The sequence below is a fragment of the Geotrypetes seraphini genome, chromosome 4, assembly GCF_902459505.1.
Source record: "Geotrypetes seraphini chromosome 4, aGeoSer1.1, whole genome shotgun sequence".
NCBI lineage: Eukaryota > Metazoa > Chordata > Amphibia > Gymnophiona > Dermophiidae > Geotrypetes > Geotrypetes seraphini.
In genome coordinates, this window is record NC_047087.1 from 9,350,059 (window position 1) to 9,366,351 (window position 16,293).

The 16,293-nt window shown below is 43.4% G+C and overlaps 1 protein-coding gene across 7 annotated transcripts in view; it reads left to right on the forward strand.

Moving 5' to 3' along the window:
* Positions 1-16,293, forward strand: part of GALNS (galactosamine (N-acetyl)-6-sulfatase) — a 92,552-nt gene that overhangs the window by 38,608 nt on the left and 37,651 nt on the right. The gene's annotated exons all lie outside the window — the stretch shown is intronic.

Below are 16,293 nucleotides of genomic sequence, written 5' to 3' on the forward strand. Positions count from 1 at the left end.
AGTACTGCGTCCAGCACTGGTTGCCGTACATGAAGAATGACATGGTACTACTCGAAAGGGTCCAGAGAAGAGCGACTAAAATGGTTAAGGAGCTGGAGGAGTTGCCATACAGTGAGAGATTAGAGAAACTGGCCTATTCTCCCTTGAAAAGAGGAGACTGAGAGGGGACATGATCGAAATATTCAAAATACTGAAGGAAATAGACTTAGTAGATAAAGACAGATTGTTCACCCTCTCCAAGGTAGGGAGAACGAGAGGGCACTCTCTAAAGTTAAAAGGGGATAGATTCCGTACAAACGTAAGGAAGTTCTTCTTCACCCAGAGAGTAGTGGAAAACTGAAACGCTCTTCTGGAGTCTGTTGTAGGGGAAAACACCCTCCAGAGATTCAAGACAAAGTTAGACAAGTTCCTGCTGAACTGGAACGTTCGCAGGTGAGGCTGGACTCATTTAGAGCACTGGTCTTATTGACAAATATTTTATGAGCTAAATTAAATAAGATGAAACCCACCCCCCTCCCTTCTTAATAAGAGTTTTATTATGGGAAAATGATTTCATTCATTACAGAAATCTGCTAATGGTCCCAGATCTTCTGAAACTTGCCAAAATAACCTTTCTGTGTTGCTAATGCACGCTCCATTTTATATATATGGCATACGGAATTCCACCAAAAGTTATAGTTTAACCTATCATCATTTTTCCAGTTATATGTAATTTGTTATAATTGTTATATGTATTGGGAGGGGAGGGAAAAGAGGGGTTTAAATTTTAACAACAATTATTTTACATATTAAGTAATACAGATATTTTAGGTATTATTGTTTATAAATACAGAATAATATATTGTATTGACAGTGATACATGAAAAGAATTCAAGTGTATGTTTTATGAGATCTTTTTAAATTTCTATGTTACACTTGTTGATATATGAAAATGAATAAAAAATGTAAAACTAGAGCACTGGCCTTTGACCTAAGGGCTGCCGCCTGAGCGGACTGCTGGACACGATGGACCACTGGTCTGACCCAGCAGCAGCAATTCCTATGTTCATTCTCCCTATCTCGTTGGCTTGTGACCTTGGAATCTTTAACTCATCTTTTTCCTTCTCTTCGCAAAAACCTGCCATTTCTTTCTCTCCAACATCGCTAAAATCAAGCCTTTCCTTTCTGAGTGCACTGCCAAGACCCTCATCCATGCTCATCACTTCTCGCCTGGACTAATAATAATAATAAAATGTATTTATAACCTGCAAAACCTTGCAGTTCAGAGTGGTTTACATCAAGAGAAACATAGTCAATATATGACTGAAATTTCATTGGCAAGTCTTCAAGGATTTTAAGAACAAGTCACTTATGGTTTTACTCCAAACACCAGCCTGATTTTATCCAGAAATCTTTTGGAAGTGGAACTTGCAACCTGCCATCTCTCTCTCCTTCAATCTGCTGCAGGCCTCGTATTCCACCAGTGTTATGCCTCTCAAATCACTTTACTAGCTCCCTGTCCATTTCTGCAAACGGTTCAAACTCCTCTTATTGATGTACAAGTGAATTCACTCTGCAGCTCCTCAGTACCTTTCTTCTCTCTCCCTGTGCTCCGCCCTGGGAACTCCGTTAATCGGGTAAGTCTCTACTGCCAACTCCAACTCCATCCCTTCGACCTTGCTGTGCCATATTCCTGGAACAAACTGCCTGACTTGATACGTTAGGCTCTGTCTCTGGCGGGATTCAAATCCAAGTTGAAAGCCCACATTTTTTGAAGCTGCATTTAAGTCCTAACCTCAATCCACTTATAAAGCACTCGTATCTGTTTGTCACTCCCTATATAGTCCCCCTACCCCATTTATTTCAACATTCCAACAACAAGAACAATTTATTATCAGGTACACGTAGCGCTGTACATTGTACATGCAAGAGATGGTCCCTGCATAGAAGAGCTTACAATCTAATTATGACAGACACACAGAGGGGGCTAAAGGTAGTGTGACAGGGAAGCTCCTGTCACGTTGAAAACTACTACTGAAACTCCCCAGAATGCAGCACAAGGCGGGATAAAACCAGGCATGGAGTCAGGACAGCTGGCTCAGGCAAAAGAAGGCAAGCCCAGGCAGGTTCCAGCACAGCTGAAGAGCCAATTAAGAAAGGCTCTGCAGACCACTGATTTCCCCTATCACTCCTTTCCTGAAGGCAGGGAGCAACCTGAGGCTAATTTAGAAGGGGGTGGAGTCAGACCCCGGGGTTGGCCTTATAGGAAAGATCAATGTACTGAAGAAGGGAGAAGGGAGGAAACGAGAGAAGGAACGAGAGTGAGGAGAGAGGAGAACCAGAAGGAGTGGGTGAGAAGCCAAACTACTCACGTGGGTTCCAGGTCACAGAGGGTGCCTCAAGCCCAGCAGGAACGTAGGGCAAGAAGCCCACACCTAGGGAAAGGTGTTACTGCCCTGGAGAGGTATTGTGACTGGCAACTCAAGTCCCAAAGAGCAGGGCTGGGAAAGCCTCCCCGGAGAAAAGCTGCAGATAGTATTGCAGACGTACAGAGAGGGGGAGGGGAAGCACAAACAGAAAGAAGTGAAGAAACTTCAAGCCAGAGTTCCCGGGAGTGTGAATGGGAAATGGGCAGCGTGCTAAGTAATGAGATAAGTGAAGAGGGCATGGACCTGGGAGAATATGATGTTTGCATGTCCTAAGTTAAACTCCTGAAGAACGGTCTCCTATTGTTTGTATACCCGACAGCATGAGCAGTGCGGGCAGAGTTAACAAGGTGCTAATAAAGTGTTAAACAAATGCAGAGAGCTGAGAAGGAAAGGCTGGACGCAAGCCGTGCTCAGCTAGCTAGGCTCGTAAAAGGTGAAGTCCAGAGTGAGAGCAATCAAGCCCGGCAGGGGCTACGAGCCAAGGAAAGCATTAACTGACTTATACGTTTGCTGGGATTTTACTTGTGATAAGGAAGTGCCATCTTGCTCCTTAATGGAACCTGGACTGTAAGAGTATAATGTGGGAAAGGCACTCTAAGTACTGTAACCAACTGAAGTGAATGTTTTATGTTTTTCCTTCTGCTGTTTTATTTTCTTTGAACTCTGGGTTAGTAATAAACCTGATACTATATTCTAAAGAATCCGGTATCCGGGTCTTCCTTCCACTGCCCTATAAAAGGCGTATTAAAAATCTTACTTGTGGTCCGGGCCGCAGTTTCCCACGTACTCGGGGACGGGCCCGGCCACAGTAGGTAGAGAACTATTAAGGGAATGGCACATCTCTAGTAGTGCACATACATGCATGCTCATTATAGAGTGAGGGGATAATATTTTCATGTTAAATACGGGTGCGTCTGTGTGCGCATTCATATGTAAAAGCCAGAAATTCAGCTGAACGCTATTGTCTTGGCACATAGTGCATAGTCTACAGGTGGGTATTCTCTGGGCAGATCGTGGGCATAGCACACACATGTATCACTAGCATATGAACGTGATCATTTACATGGCTCTCTGGCTGGCATCGGTGCCATACACTTGGTGATGACAAGATTAAAACTATAAGAAATTTGGAAAATTTTCAGGATACAAAATAAATTGGAATAAATCAGAAGTTCTTCCACTCAATATACATTGTACAAAAAGTTTATTTGATTCATTTTCTTTCATCTGGAAGGAGGAGGGTTTAAAATATTTAGGAATTTGGATTACAAAAACAGTGGAGGAGACTATGAAAGTCAATGAAAAAAATTTACTACAAAAGGTGACAGAAATGTGTGAACAATTGAATCCTTTACATATATCTTGGTGGGGGAGAGTGCAAACTGTAAAAATGATGATTTTACCTGTAGTTTGTTACCAAATGGGCATGATACCAATTTTTTTTCAGGGGTCTTTTTATAAAAAATTGGATAAGATTTTAACAAAATTTATTTGGCTTGGTAAAATTCCCAGAATTGCTTTCGTATCTTTACAAAGACCAATTGCGGAGGGAGGGGTAAATTTTCCAAATTTTTATAGGTACCATCAAGCCTATATTCTGCGTCAAGGATCCTCCCAGAGCCCATTGAAAATATACCAGATTGGTTCTGGTTAGAATGGAGACTCATGTTTCCTTTACGTCTGAGTCATGTTATTACACACGATAAAACGTCAATTACGTTCATTGGAAAGAAAATGGAGACACAACAAAACTCTATCAAATCTCCAAATTTATAAGGACAATATTATATATTACAAGGATAAAATTAATAATGCAAAAAAGACATATTATTCCAACAAAATTGACAAAGCCAAAAATTCTTCTTCACTATTCAATATTTTAAAAACAATTGATTCAAAAAATAAAATAAATACTACTAGCCATAACTCTACATTAACAGCACAAGATCTCTCTAACGCCTTCATCCAAAAAATTACTATCATTCGAAATTCCTTTACTACAAATACAAATAGTAATACGACTAACATAGACCAAATTAAATCTGTCCCTATAGCAAGATGCTCAAATTTCAAAATCCCTTCCATTACAGACATAGAATCTCTGTTTCAACAAATTAACCTAAAAAATTCTGGTTCTGAGATCATCCCACCTTACTATTTAAAAAAACATATCTCTCATTTTGGACCATTCATTCACTCAATAATTCAGAAGAGTCTAATGACAGCGACCGTTCCCCCTCTTTGGAAAACTGCAACCATCACTCCTATCATCAAAGATCATAATACCAGCATAAATGATCCAACTAATTATCGGCCAATAGCTAATTTGCCTTTCTTGGGAAAACTTACAGAGAAACTCATATTTAATCAACTCTCTGATTTTATAGAGAGCACTAATGCACTCCATCCAAATCAAACAGGGTTTAGAAAATCCCATAACACAGAATATTCTCTAATAGGGCTAATTTCAAATATTCAATACCACTTAGACCATCACAAATCCGTCATCCTTTTTTCTTTAGATATTTCAGCAGCGTTCGACACCATAGATCATGACTTACTGTTACAAAGACTAGAATCCATAGGCATAACAGATAATGTCTTAAATTGGTTTACTTCATATCTCGCCGATCGCACTTCCTCTGTTAAATTTAAAAACGAAATGTCTATATCTCATTCTTCCACATTTGGTATCCCTCAAGGATCCATCTTATCTCCTCTTCTGTTTAATATATTTCTTTCTCCACTGTTAAGCATTTGTCAATCTATAGGCTTTACCCCATTTGCATATGCTGATGACGTTCAACTTATACATCCCTTAGATCCTAAATGCGATAATGAAATCAAATCCATTAATCACAAATTAGAAATAATTCATTCTTGGCTTAACACAAACAAATTGGCTCTTAACATAAAGAAGACGAAAGCCGTATTATTTACTTGGAGGAACGATATAACTTTGTCAATCCCATTCACTCTTAATAACACCACACTAAATTTAGTTCCTTTAGTTAAGATTCTTGGCGTACTAATTGATGAAAAATTCACTTATCACGATCATATTTCTCTTACGGTTAAAAACTGTTTTTATAAATTACGCCGTATTAGATCAATATCCAAATTTCTGACCCCTAAATCTATCACAATACTAATTCATTCATTAGTAATATCGAAACTTGATTACTGCAATTCTCTCTTTCTCAACATATCATTAAAAGAAAAAAGGAGATTACAATTAATTCAAAATACTTCAATAAAATTAATATACAATGCAAAGAAATATGATCATGTTTCTCCGTTGTTAATAGATTCTCATTGGCTACCTATTAGCCATAGAATCACATTTATCTTTAAAACTTTAGCATGCGGTGAACCTCAATTCATATCTAGACTCTTGATACCTTATAATACACAACGCTCACTTCGCTCTTCCAACCAGAACCTTCTTTCAGTACCTTCCCTAAAAATCATTGGTACAAGAAGGGCCGACATTTTTTCGGTGACAGGTCCCCTATGGTGGAACGCCCTTCCCCAATACATTCGTAATGAAAAAGATATTTTAATATTTAAAAAACTTTTAAAATCTTATTTATTTAGAGATGCTTTTAATGTTTAAAGTAAAGTATAATAAATTTAAAATTGCTGAGGTTATTACTCCCCTTTACCTATTGTCATTTCCTTTATTCTACCCCAAACAAAAATTGTAACTTTTATCTTTTCCTTCCCAACTGTATGTTTGTTCAAGTTAAATGTTCTTTTGTTAAAATGTTAACCCCTTTTTACTTGATATATTTTTGCTATGTACATCGCTTAGTGATTATAATAGGCGATTAATCAAATTGTGTTAATAAACTTGATAAACTTGATTATTAGTATTCAAATGCCAAGGCTATATAAGGAGCACAAAATATTTGTTGATACCTGGAAAACTATAAGGTATATAAGTAACCTAACTCCTATTCCAATAACTAAATCAACGACTCAAACAATATGGCTCAATCCAAAGATCAAGGTTGGCGGTTTTAAAATTATCTGGAAACATTGGATGATTGCTGGAATTCGTATTTTAGAGGATGTAATGAATAAAGGTAAACTGCTTGAGTTTTCACAATTGCAAAATAAATTCGGTTTGAATAAATCACAATATTTCAGATGGTTGCAATTGAAGCAGGCCATTCAGGAAAAACCTTAATAATTATCATAGTATGGAATTCTTATGTTTTCAGATAGATTCTATGGGTCACCAGGCCGCAATGTGGTATAAATTGATATCTGAATTTGTGAATAAAAAGAAAAAAAAAAAGAGATATTTGGAGCATTGAGATTAAGCATCAGATTAATGCATCTCAATGGCCACGACTTTGGTCTTGGAGGTTAAGATGTACATTGTCAGCTTCTGTGAGACAAACTTGGTTTTTTATTTTACATAGAGCTTTATGGACCCCTACACGTTTACATAGAATTGATAGCTCTAAGTCTAATAGATGCTGGCATTGTCATCTAGAAGCAGGGACATTAGATCATCTTTTATTTTATTGTCCATTCATATTACTATTTTGGAAATCAATTTGGCCTCAAATAAATAGGATGTTGGAAAATCCGGTAGCCTTGACATATGATACGATTTTGTTTGGAACTGCAATGAGAGCTCGGAGTGAAATCTCGTCAAATAATAACAAACTTTTATTTATATTGACTGGAGTAGCAGTTCAACAAATAACATACAATTGGAAGAATTATGACAGATTAAATTACAACTTTTGGTGGAATTCAGTTTTCCATATATATAAGATGGAGCGTACATTTGCAACACAAAAAGGATATATTGATAAGTTTAAGAAGATTTGGGGACCATTAACAGATTTTTGTAATGATTGATAAAATTTTTCCCATAATAAGATACTGGATAAAGGAGGGGGGTGGTTTATTCTCTTTATAATAAATACATAAATAAATTATTATAATAATTGTTATATTGTGTAAAATTAACAAAATAAGGGGAGGGAAAGGGATTCATAATTGAATAATAGTTGATAATGTGATTATAAAAATTTGTATATGATGTCTAATTATAGTAAAGATTATATAAGATATATTTTATGTACAATATGTTATAGGTATATCAAGTGTATAGTTAAGATAATTGTATGAATCTTTATGACACACTTGTTGTTATATGAAGAAAAATCAATAAAAAATTTAAAACCAAAAACTATAAGAACCCTCTTCCTTAACGTAGATTATGAAACTGAAATTAGATATGGGTTGGATCATCTATTCACTGAATTTGTAACTTTTTTTTTCCCAATTGTATTTTATATTATAATGTGATGTGATAAGAAGGACATATCATTTAATTTGGAAATAACAACTGATATCCCAGTAGATAGATACTGGAGAGAATTTGTTCTGACCTGAAATTCAGTAGGAGGTACATTATGCAATAAACTAGGATGAAGCAAATGTTCCTTGGACCCGTTTCCATCTTACATCTTTCGAAAAATCTCCAGTCAAGCTGTCTCTTGGTTAACCATTATGATAAGAATAGCCTTACTGGGTCCATCAAGCCCAGTAGCCCGTTCTCATGGTGGCCAATCCAGGTCACTAGTACCTGGCCAAAACCCAAGGTGTAGGCATATTCCATGCTACCGATCCAGGGCAAGCAGTGGCTTCCCCCATGTCTTTCTCAACAGACTATGGACTTTTCCTCCAGGAACTTGTCCAAACCTTTCTTAAACCAGCTATGCTATCTATTCTTACCACATCCTCTGGCAACGTGTTCCAGAGCTTAACTATTCTCTGAGTGAAAAAACATTTCTTCCTATAGTTCTTTTCCACTCCACTACTGAAAGGTACTGATCTAAATCCTGCTGCTCAGATGAATTATTGTCTGATTGCCAGCATTCCTGTAGTAACTAAGCTGATTGAGTCAGTTGTTTCCAAACAACTTTCAAGATATGTAGATAAATTTTCCATTTTGTTGCCTTTTCAACATGGATTCCGTTCTAATTTTAGCACAGAAACCTTATTACTAACACTGATTTCTAAGATTCAAAGCCTATCATCCCAGAATCACTATACTAAACTATTACATTTTGATCTTTCAGCAGTCTTTGATGTAGTAAGCCATCAGGTTCTAGTTAAACTGCTTTATCCCAGGACAAGCAGGCAGATATTCTCAACATGTGGGTGACGTCACCAACGGAGCCCCCTAGTGGATATTTTCGCAAGCAAACTTGCTTAAAGACCTTCAAGCTTGCGATTGGCCCACGCATGCGCGTGTGCCCCTCCCACCCGACTTAGGGCATGCGTCTGTCTCCTCAGAGTGGCCTCAGTTCTATGTTTTCTGCGGAGCCAGAAGCACTGCTCTCTTGCTGCACACAATCTCGCCCCTCTTGCACCGTGGCTTTCTTTGTTATTTTCGTTTAAGTCGCTGTGCCTGAAGTCATAATGCCATTGTACAGGGCCATGGTGAGACCTCATCTGGAGTACTGTGTGCAATTCTGGAGGCCACATTACAGTAAAGATGTGCACAGAATTGAATCGGTTCAGCGGATGGCCACCAGGATGATCTCGGGGCTCAAGGGTCTCTCGCGTGAAGAGAGACTGAACAAATTGCAGCTCTACACTCTCGAGGAACGTAGGGAGAGGGGAGACATGATCGAAACATTTAAGTACCTCACGGGACGTGTCGAAGTGGAAGATGATATTTTCTTTCTCAAGGGACCCTCGGCCACAAGAGGGCACCCGCTCAAACTCAGGGGCGGAAAATTTCATGGCGACACCAGAAAGTATTTCTTCACAGAGAGAGTGGTTGATCATTGGAACAAGCTTCCAGTGCAGGTGATCGAGGTAGACAGCGTGCCAGACTTTAAGAATAAATGGGATACCCATGTGGGATCCCTACGAGGGTCAAGATAAGAAAATTGGGTCATTAGGGCATAGACAGGGGGTGGGTAAGCAGAGTGGGCAGACTTGATGGGCTGTAGCCCTTTTCTGCCGTCATCTTCTATGTTTCTATGTCTTTGTTAATTCCTCTTTTCTTTCGTGTCTTTTTGACCGGGTCTCCGGTCTTGCTTTGGCCGCCTAGCCTCACGGGGCTGCAGCCGTCTTTTTTCTTATGTCCCGGCCTTGCACCGGGTTCAAGAACTGCACTAAGTGGAACCGAGTTATCTCCATCGTTGGTGTGTGGAGTGCCTGGGTGCGGAGCACCGCGCTGAGTTGTGTCTGCATTGTGTGACTCTGCAACCGCGGGCTCTTCGTTGGAAGGTGGCCAAGATTCTTCAACTTTTTGGCCCGATGGATCCTGAGGGACAAGCCTCAAGCTCGGGCTCGGCACCGGTGTTAGGTGCCTAGGCCTCGAAGTCCTCGGCCTCGAAGTCCCCCTCGTTCTCCAAGGCTCCGGCCTCAGCTTCTCCTGCTACTCCAGCCTCGGGTAAGTCTCCTCTTTCCTCCTCAGGTGTGCCGGCAAAGAAGCCTACCTCTGAGTCTCATGCGAGTGCCGCATCATCGGCATCTTCGAGACATCATTCTAAGCGTGCCTCCTCACGTAGGGAATACTCTTCCTCGAGGTCGTCCCCGAAGGAGCGCACTGCTGCACCTGTTACCCAACATCCTTTGGTCTCGGTGCCTATGTTAGAGGACATGCTTAAGGCTATCCTTACATCACAGCTTTCCTCGGTGGTGAGCCAACTGGTCCCGACCTCGACGTCTCTGACCTCGGTCTCGACCCAGCCCCGGTCTAACCAGCCTGAGTGTCCTTCTCTTGTGTCTCGTGGCCGTGACCGCAAGACTCGCAGGATTCCCTCGAGCGATTCTTCGTCTCCGGAATCGGGCCTGAGACTTTCCGGGGATCCATGACAGGGGCCCGCTTTTCACCCTGTACTTTGCTGAGGTTTGCCCCTTCTAAAAAGCTGTGGTCTTCTCCGCCCCTTCGGGGCAGGTCTCCAACCGCGAAACCTTCCAGGCACACCCTTGTCCTCGAGTTGGACTCTACTGTGTATTCTTCCAAACCGGTGGAGGAGGTTTCCTTTGCCCCGTCTTTTCCGAGGCTCCACAAGATGGTCCCTTGGACTCCGGGGTCCTCCCCGACCCACCCTATGTGGCTGTTCCTCAATGCCCCTGAGGCGATTTAGCCGAGCCTCCTCGCTCTCCCATTCGCAGGACTCCGAGGCTCCGACATGCTATTCGATGGAAATTTCTCCCTCTTTCTCTGCTGCCCCCAGATCTCGCTCGGGGTCTCCTCAAGAGGATGAGTCGTCTTCTCAAAACTCCTCCTTCACTCGTTTCATTTCTGACATGGGCAGGGCCTTGAACCTGGACCTCCAGTCTGAGTCCCGTTATACCCAGGAATTCTTGGCGGAAATGGGTGTTGCTCATCCGCCCCGTGAGGCACTGTGCTTGCCCTTGCACCAGGTTCTCCGGCAAACATTTCTCCAGAACCTAGAGACCCCTTATGCGGTCCCGGCTATTCCCTCCAAATTGGAGTCCCGTTACCGGACGATCCCGGTCAAGGGGTTCGAAAGTTCTCAGCTTTCTCACCAATCCTTGGTGGTTGAATCTTCCTTGAAGAAATCCAACCCTTCAAAGGTATATGCAGCCGTCCCTCCGGGCCGGGAGGGCCGTACGATGGACAAGTTTGGTAGCCACCTTTATCAAAACTCAATGATGGCGAATCATGTCCTCAACTATAACTTTATCTTCACGTCCTATCTCCGGTTCTGTGTGGAAGCCCTCCACTCATTCCGGGCAGACGTGCCGGATTCTCGTCGTCAGGAGTTTCGCCTCCTAGAGGAGATTCTGTCCCAGCTTCGCCTCTATATGTTTCAGGCGGCCTATGACGCCTTCAAGTTATCCTCGAGGGTCATGGCGTTTGCGATCGCCATGTGTCGCCTCGCTTGGCTCAGGATTGTGGACATGGATCCGAATCTCCAGGATCATCTTGCCAATCTCCCTTGCGTGGGTAATGAGCTATTTGATGATTCCATAGAGGCTGCCACTAAGTGCCTCTCGGAACACGAATGGTCCTTCGCCTCTTTGGTGAGACTTAAGCCGAAGATCCCTCCGGCTCGGCAGTACAAAATTCCTCTCCGGAGGTATCCGCGGAAATCTACTCCTGAGTTCTCTCGGCCTCCTTCGAAGCGGCCGCAACAACAGCAGCAGCGACAAGCTAAGGCCCTGCCGCCGGCTCCGGCGAAGCCTGGGCCTTCTTTTTGACAATTCCAGTCTAAGTCTACGGGCTCCCTTCCTCCTGGAGCCTTCCCCCCTCCCCATCGGGAGTCGTCTCCATCATTTCTATGCCCAGTGGGAAGGTTTTACCACTGACAGTTGGGTGCTTTCCATCATCCGGGAGGGGTACTCCCTTCACTTCAGTCACATGCCCCCGGACCTTCCTCCAAGAGAGTTTCCTTCTGTCCGGTCTCAGCTGCCTCTCTTTCTGCAGGAAGCTCAGGCCCTTCTTCGCCTTCGGGCAGTCGAGGAGGTTCCTCCAGACCAGTGGAATACCGGATTTTATTCCCGGTACTTTCTGGTACCCAAAGAAGACGGGGGATCTGCGTCCAATCCTGGACCTCCGTGCTCTGAACAAGTTTCTGGTCAGGGAACGGTTCAGAATGCTCACCCTTCCTACCTTGTACCCCCTCTTGGACAAGGGGGACTGGCAGTGCTCATTGGACCTCAAGGAGGCATACAGGTACATTCCGATACACCCAGCCTCTCGCCGGTATCTGAGATTCTGGGTGGGGGATCTCCACCTCCAATATCGTGTTCTTCCCTTCGGCCTGGTGGCCTCTCCGAGGATTTTCACGAAATGTATAGTTGTGGTAGCTGCAGCCCTGCATCTCCGCGGCCTGCAGGTGTTTCACTACCTCGACGACTGGTTGATCAAAGCGTCCTCGCGTCACGAAGTTCTGCGAGCGATGAATCAGACCATCTTGCTCCTTCAGAGTCTTGGCTTCGAGGTGAACTTCCCCAAGTCCCACCTCCGTCCGTCCCAGTCTCTGGAATTCATCAGAGCGGTCCTGGACACGGTTCGTCTCAGCTCCTTCTTGCCTCGACCTCAAGAGGCCCTTGTTCGTTTATGCCAGAGGTGGCCCATCTGTCCTCAGGCCCTGCTTGGCTCCTGATGGTCCTCCTGGGTCACATGGCCTCTACGGTTCACGTGACTCCTTTTGCCAGACTTCACCTCCATATTCCTCAATGGACTCTTGCGTTCCAATGGAACCAGGATCGAGATCCTGTCTCTCGACTCATTGTCGTGACTACTTTATTGAAGAAGTCTTTCCGTTGGTGGATGCTCTCTTCCAATCTTTCCAGAGGTTTTCTGTTTCATGCCCCCCCCTCCGCAGAAGGTCCTCATGATGGACTCGTCGACCTATGCTTGGGGGGCTCATCTTGATGGTCTTCACACTCAGGGTCTTTGTTCCAGGGCCGACTGCCTTTGTCACATCAATCTGCTGTAGCTTCAAGCGATTTTTTTTCCTCGCCCTGAAGGCTTTTTGTCACCTGCTTCGCGACCGAGTGGTGCTGATCTGCATGGACAACCAGGTCGCCATGTATTATATCAACAAACTAGGGGGCACGGGGTCCCTGTCCCTGTGCCAGGAGGCAATTCAGCTCTGGGATTGGGCCATCCGCCGCAACATGTTCCTTCGAGCAGTCTGCATTCAGGGCCAGCACAATTGTCTGGTGGACAGGTTGAGTCGTCTTCTGCAGCCTCACGAGTGGTCCATCCATTCCTTGACCCTGCGTCAGGTGTTCGCTCGTTTGAGGACTCTGGACGTCGACCTGTTCGCGTCCCCACCCCCCTCAATCACAAGTTGCCTCGCTTCTGCTCCAGGGTTTACATCCCTCTCAGGCTCGAGGCGGATGCTTTTCTGCTGGACTGGACAAACCTGTTTCTGTATGTGTTCCCTCTGATTCTGAAGACTCTCGTCAAGCTTAAGTCCTCGAGGTCCACCATGATTCTGATAGCTCCTCGGTGGCTCAGTTCCAGGGAGCCTCTTCTTCTGCCTGTTTTTCCTACTCTGCTTACGCAGAGTCGAGGTTCTCTATTTCATCCCAACCTTCAGTCTCTGCACTTGACGGCTTGGCTCCTCAAGACTTAATGCCCCCGTTCCAATTCTCACAGCCTGTGCTGGACGTCCTGGAGGTTTCTCGGAATGAGTCCACTCGCCAATGTTACCATCAGAAGTGAACCCGCTTTTCTTCCTGGTGTGCTACTCAGCAGCAGGAGCCACTATCTGCTGTCCTGGATTATCTGTTACACTTGTCTGGCGCTGGACTCAAGTCCTCTTCAGTTCGAGTCCACCTTAGTGCCATTGCTGCTTTTCATCCGCCATGGTTTCATGCTTCATGAAAGGCCTTTTCCACATTCATCTGCCCCTTAAACCTCCTCTTGTGGTTTGGGATCTTAACGTGGTCCTTGCTCGTTTGATGAAACCCCCGCGGGCTCACTTGAAGTATCTTACTTGGAAGGTTGTGTTTCTTATTGCTCTCACTTCTGCCCGTCGGGTCAGTGAGCTTCAAGCCTTGGTGGCGGACCCACCCTTCACTGTCTTCCATCATGATAAGGTGGTTCTCCGTACCCATCCTAAGTTCTTGCCTGAGTTTATCATCAACCAATCCATTGTTCTTCCTGTGTTTTTTCCGAAGCCCCATTCTCACCCTGGAGATTGTAAGCATGCGCTGGCCTTCTACTTGAAGTGCACCGCCATTCACCGTTCTGCTCCCCAGCTGTTCATCTCCTTCGATCCTAATTGCTTGGGTCGCTCTGTTTCCAAGAGGACCATTTCTAACTGGTTGGCCGCTTGCATCTCTTTCTGTTACGCTCAGGCTGGTCTCTCCCTGCCAGGTCGAGTCACAGGCCACAAGGTCAGAGCGATGGCGGCATCTGTTGCTTTCCTCCGCTCGACTCCGATTGAGGAAATCTGTAAGGCTGCCACTTGGTCCTCGGTTCATACGTTTACCTCGCACTACTGTCTGGATGCTTTCTCTAGGTGTGACGGCCATTTTGGCCAGTCCGTTTTGCAAAATCTGTTCTTCTAAATTGCCAACTTTCCCTCCATCCCATTCTGGTTAGCTTGGAGGTCTCCCTCATGTTGAGAATACGCTGCCTGCTTGTCCTGGGATAAGGCAGATATTCTCGCAACCCACCCACCTCCCCGTGGTTGGCTTCTTTGCTAGCTATCTGAACTGAGGCCACGCTGAGGAGACGCATTCCCTCTTCAAGCAAGTTTGCTTCCGAAAACATCCGCTAGGGGGCTCCGTCGGTGACGTCTTCCACATATTGAGAATATCTGCCTGCTGTCCCTGGATAACACCTGTAAGTAACTGCTTTTTGATATGGGCATGGAAGATAAAGTTCTGACCTGGTTCAAAGGATTTCTTTCATTGCAGTCTTATGTAGTGAATTTGGGGGGCACAACATCTTCTACATGGTCACCAGATTGCGGTGTTCCCCAGGGTTCCCCGCTATCTCCTATCTTCTTTAATATCTACATGACTACGTTAAAATGATATAAACTAAGTCCTATCAAATCGCTATTTACTTACTAATTTTTATTTTGCTTGAAGTCGATCCTAATTTGATTAATCTTAAAGCCAACATAAATTCTTGCTTATCCAAAGTACAGTCGTCGTCATCTCTGGTTCAAATGAAATTAAACACAGCAAGAACAAAATTACTTTGGTTTGGTCCAGAAATTGCAAATCTTCCTAGTTCAATTACCCTTAATTCCGGTGATGTTCTGCCAATTGAGTCTTCACCTAGAGAGTGTTGGGAATCTTTTTAGATACCTCCCTCTCTTTCCATTGTCAGATAAACCATTTGATTAAGAAATGTTTCTTCAATATGCATACATTGAAAAGTGTCCGTCACCTGTTTTATCAACATCATTTTGCAATTTTGGTCCAATCCATCATTCTGCAAAGGAAATGAAAAAAGACTCCAGTTAATTCAAGATACTGCCGCAAGATTGATCTTTGGTAAAACCTCTGTTAAGGAGTTTACATTGGCTTCCTTTTCGATTGAGAGTTCAGTTTAAATGTGCCTGAATAGTTTTTTAAAATATTATATGGTGCCATTGATTTGTTGGTCCCTCTAGCTTTAAATTCTTCAAGATCCTCAAGTTGCAGAATTATCCATGTATTTAAACTTTCTTTCCCCACTGTAAAAGGTGCCAGATCTATCAGTAAAATTGTTCATTCCTTCCCCTATTTACTAACAGCAATTTGGAACGACCTGCCTTCTCAAATAAGATCCTGTCTATCCCTTCAAGTTTTTCAAAAAAATTCTGAAAACTACTTTGTTTCAGTGTTTTCTAGCAGATAAGTTTCCATGAGGTCAATTCTTTCTATTAATTGCAACGATTGTTAACCGAGTCGAGCCTTGTTTTTCAGAGATGACTCGGTATACAAGTTCAAGGTTTAGTTTAGTTACAATAATATTCTAGAAAGGAGCCCAGGCATCCACGTTCCTTTACAGAATAGACTCCAGTGAGGCCCTCTGAGCACATAGTTTAATAGATGGAGTTTAATTCCTGGAGGAACAACCTGGAATCGAGCTTCACCACTTCTTTTTAGATTGCAGAGCAGCAGAGGTGCTCTGCTTCAGCTCATTCCTCCAAAGTAGTCTCCCTCTTGCCCTTGGCTCCACAGCTTCACTTCCTTTTTATTTCCAAATTAAGCCCTGAACAGTCTTTGGATTATCTAATTAATTGGTCTGGCTGTGTGTTTTAATCAAACTAACCTGGTTTATTTGATGCTCAGATATGAAGAGAGCTGACTGTGCTTGAAATGTCTTGGTGATGAGAAGACAGGCATTAATTGGGTCTGTTTGTAGAAGGACCAGCCATGGAGGCTTTACCACAGTTCTGTATAGAGCAAT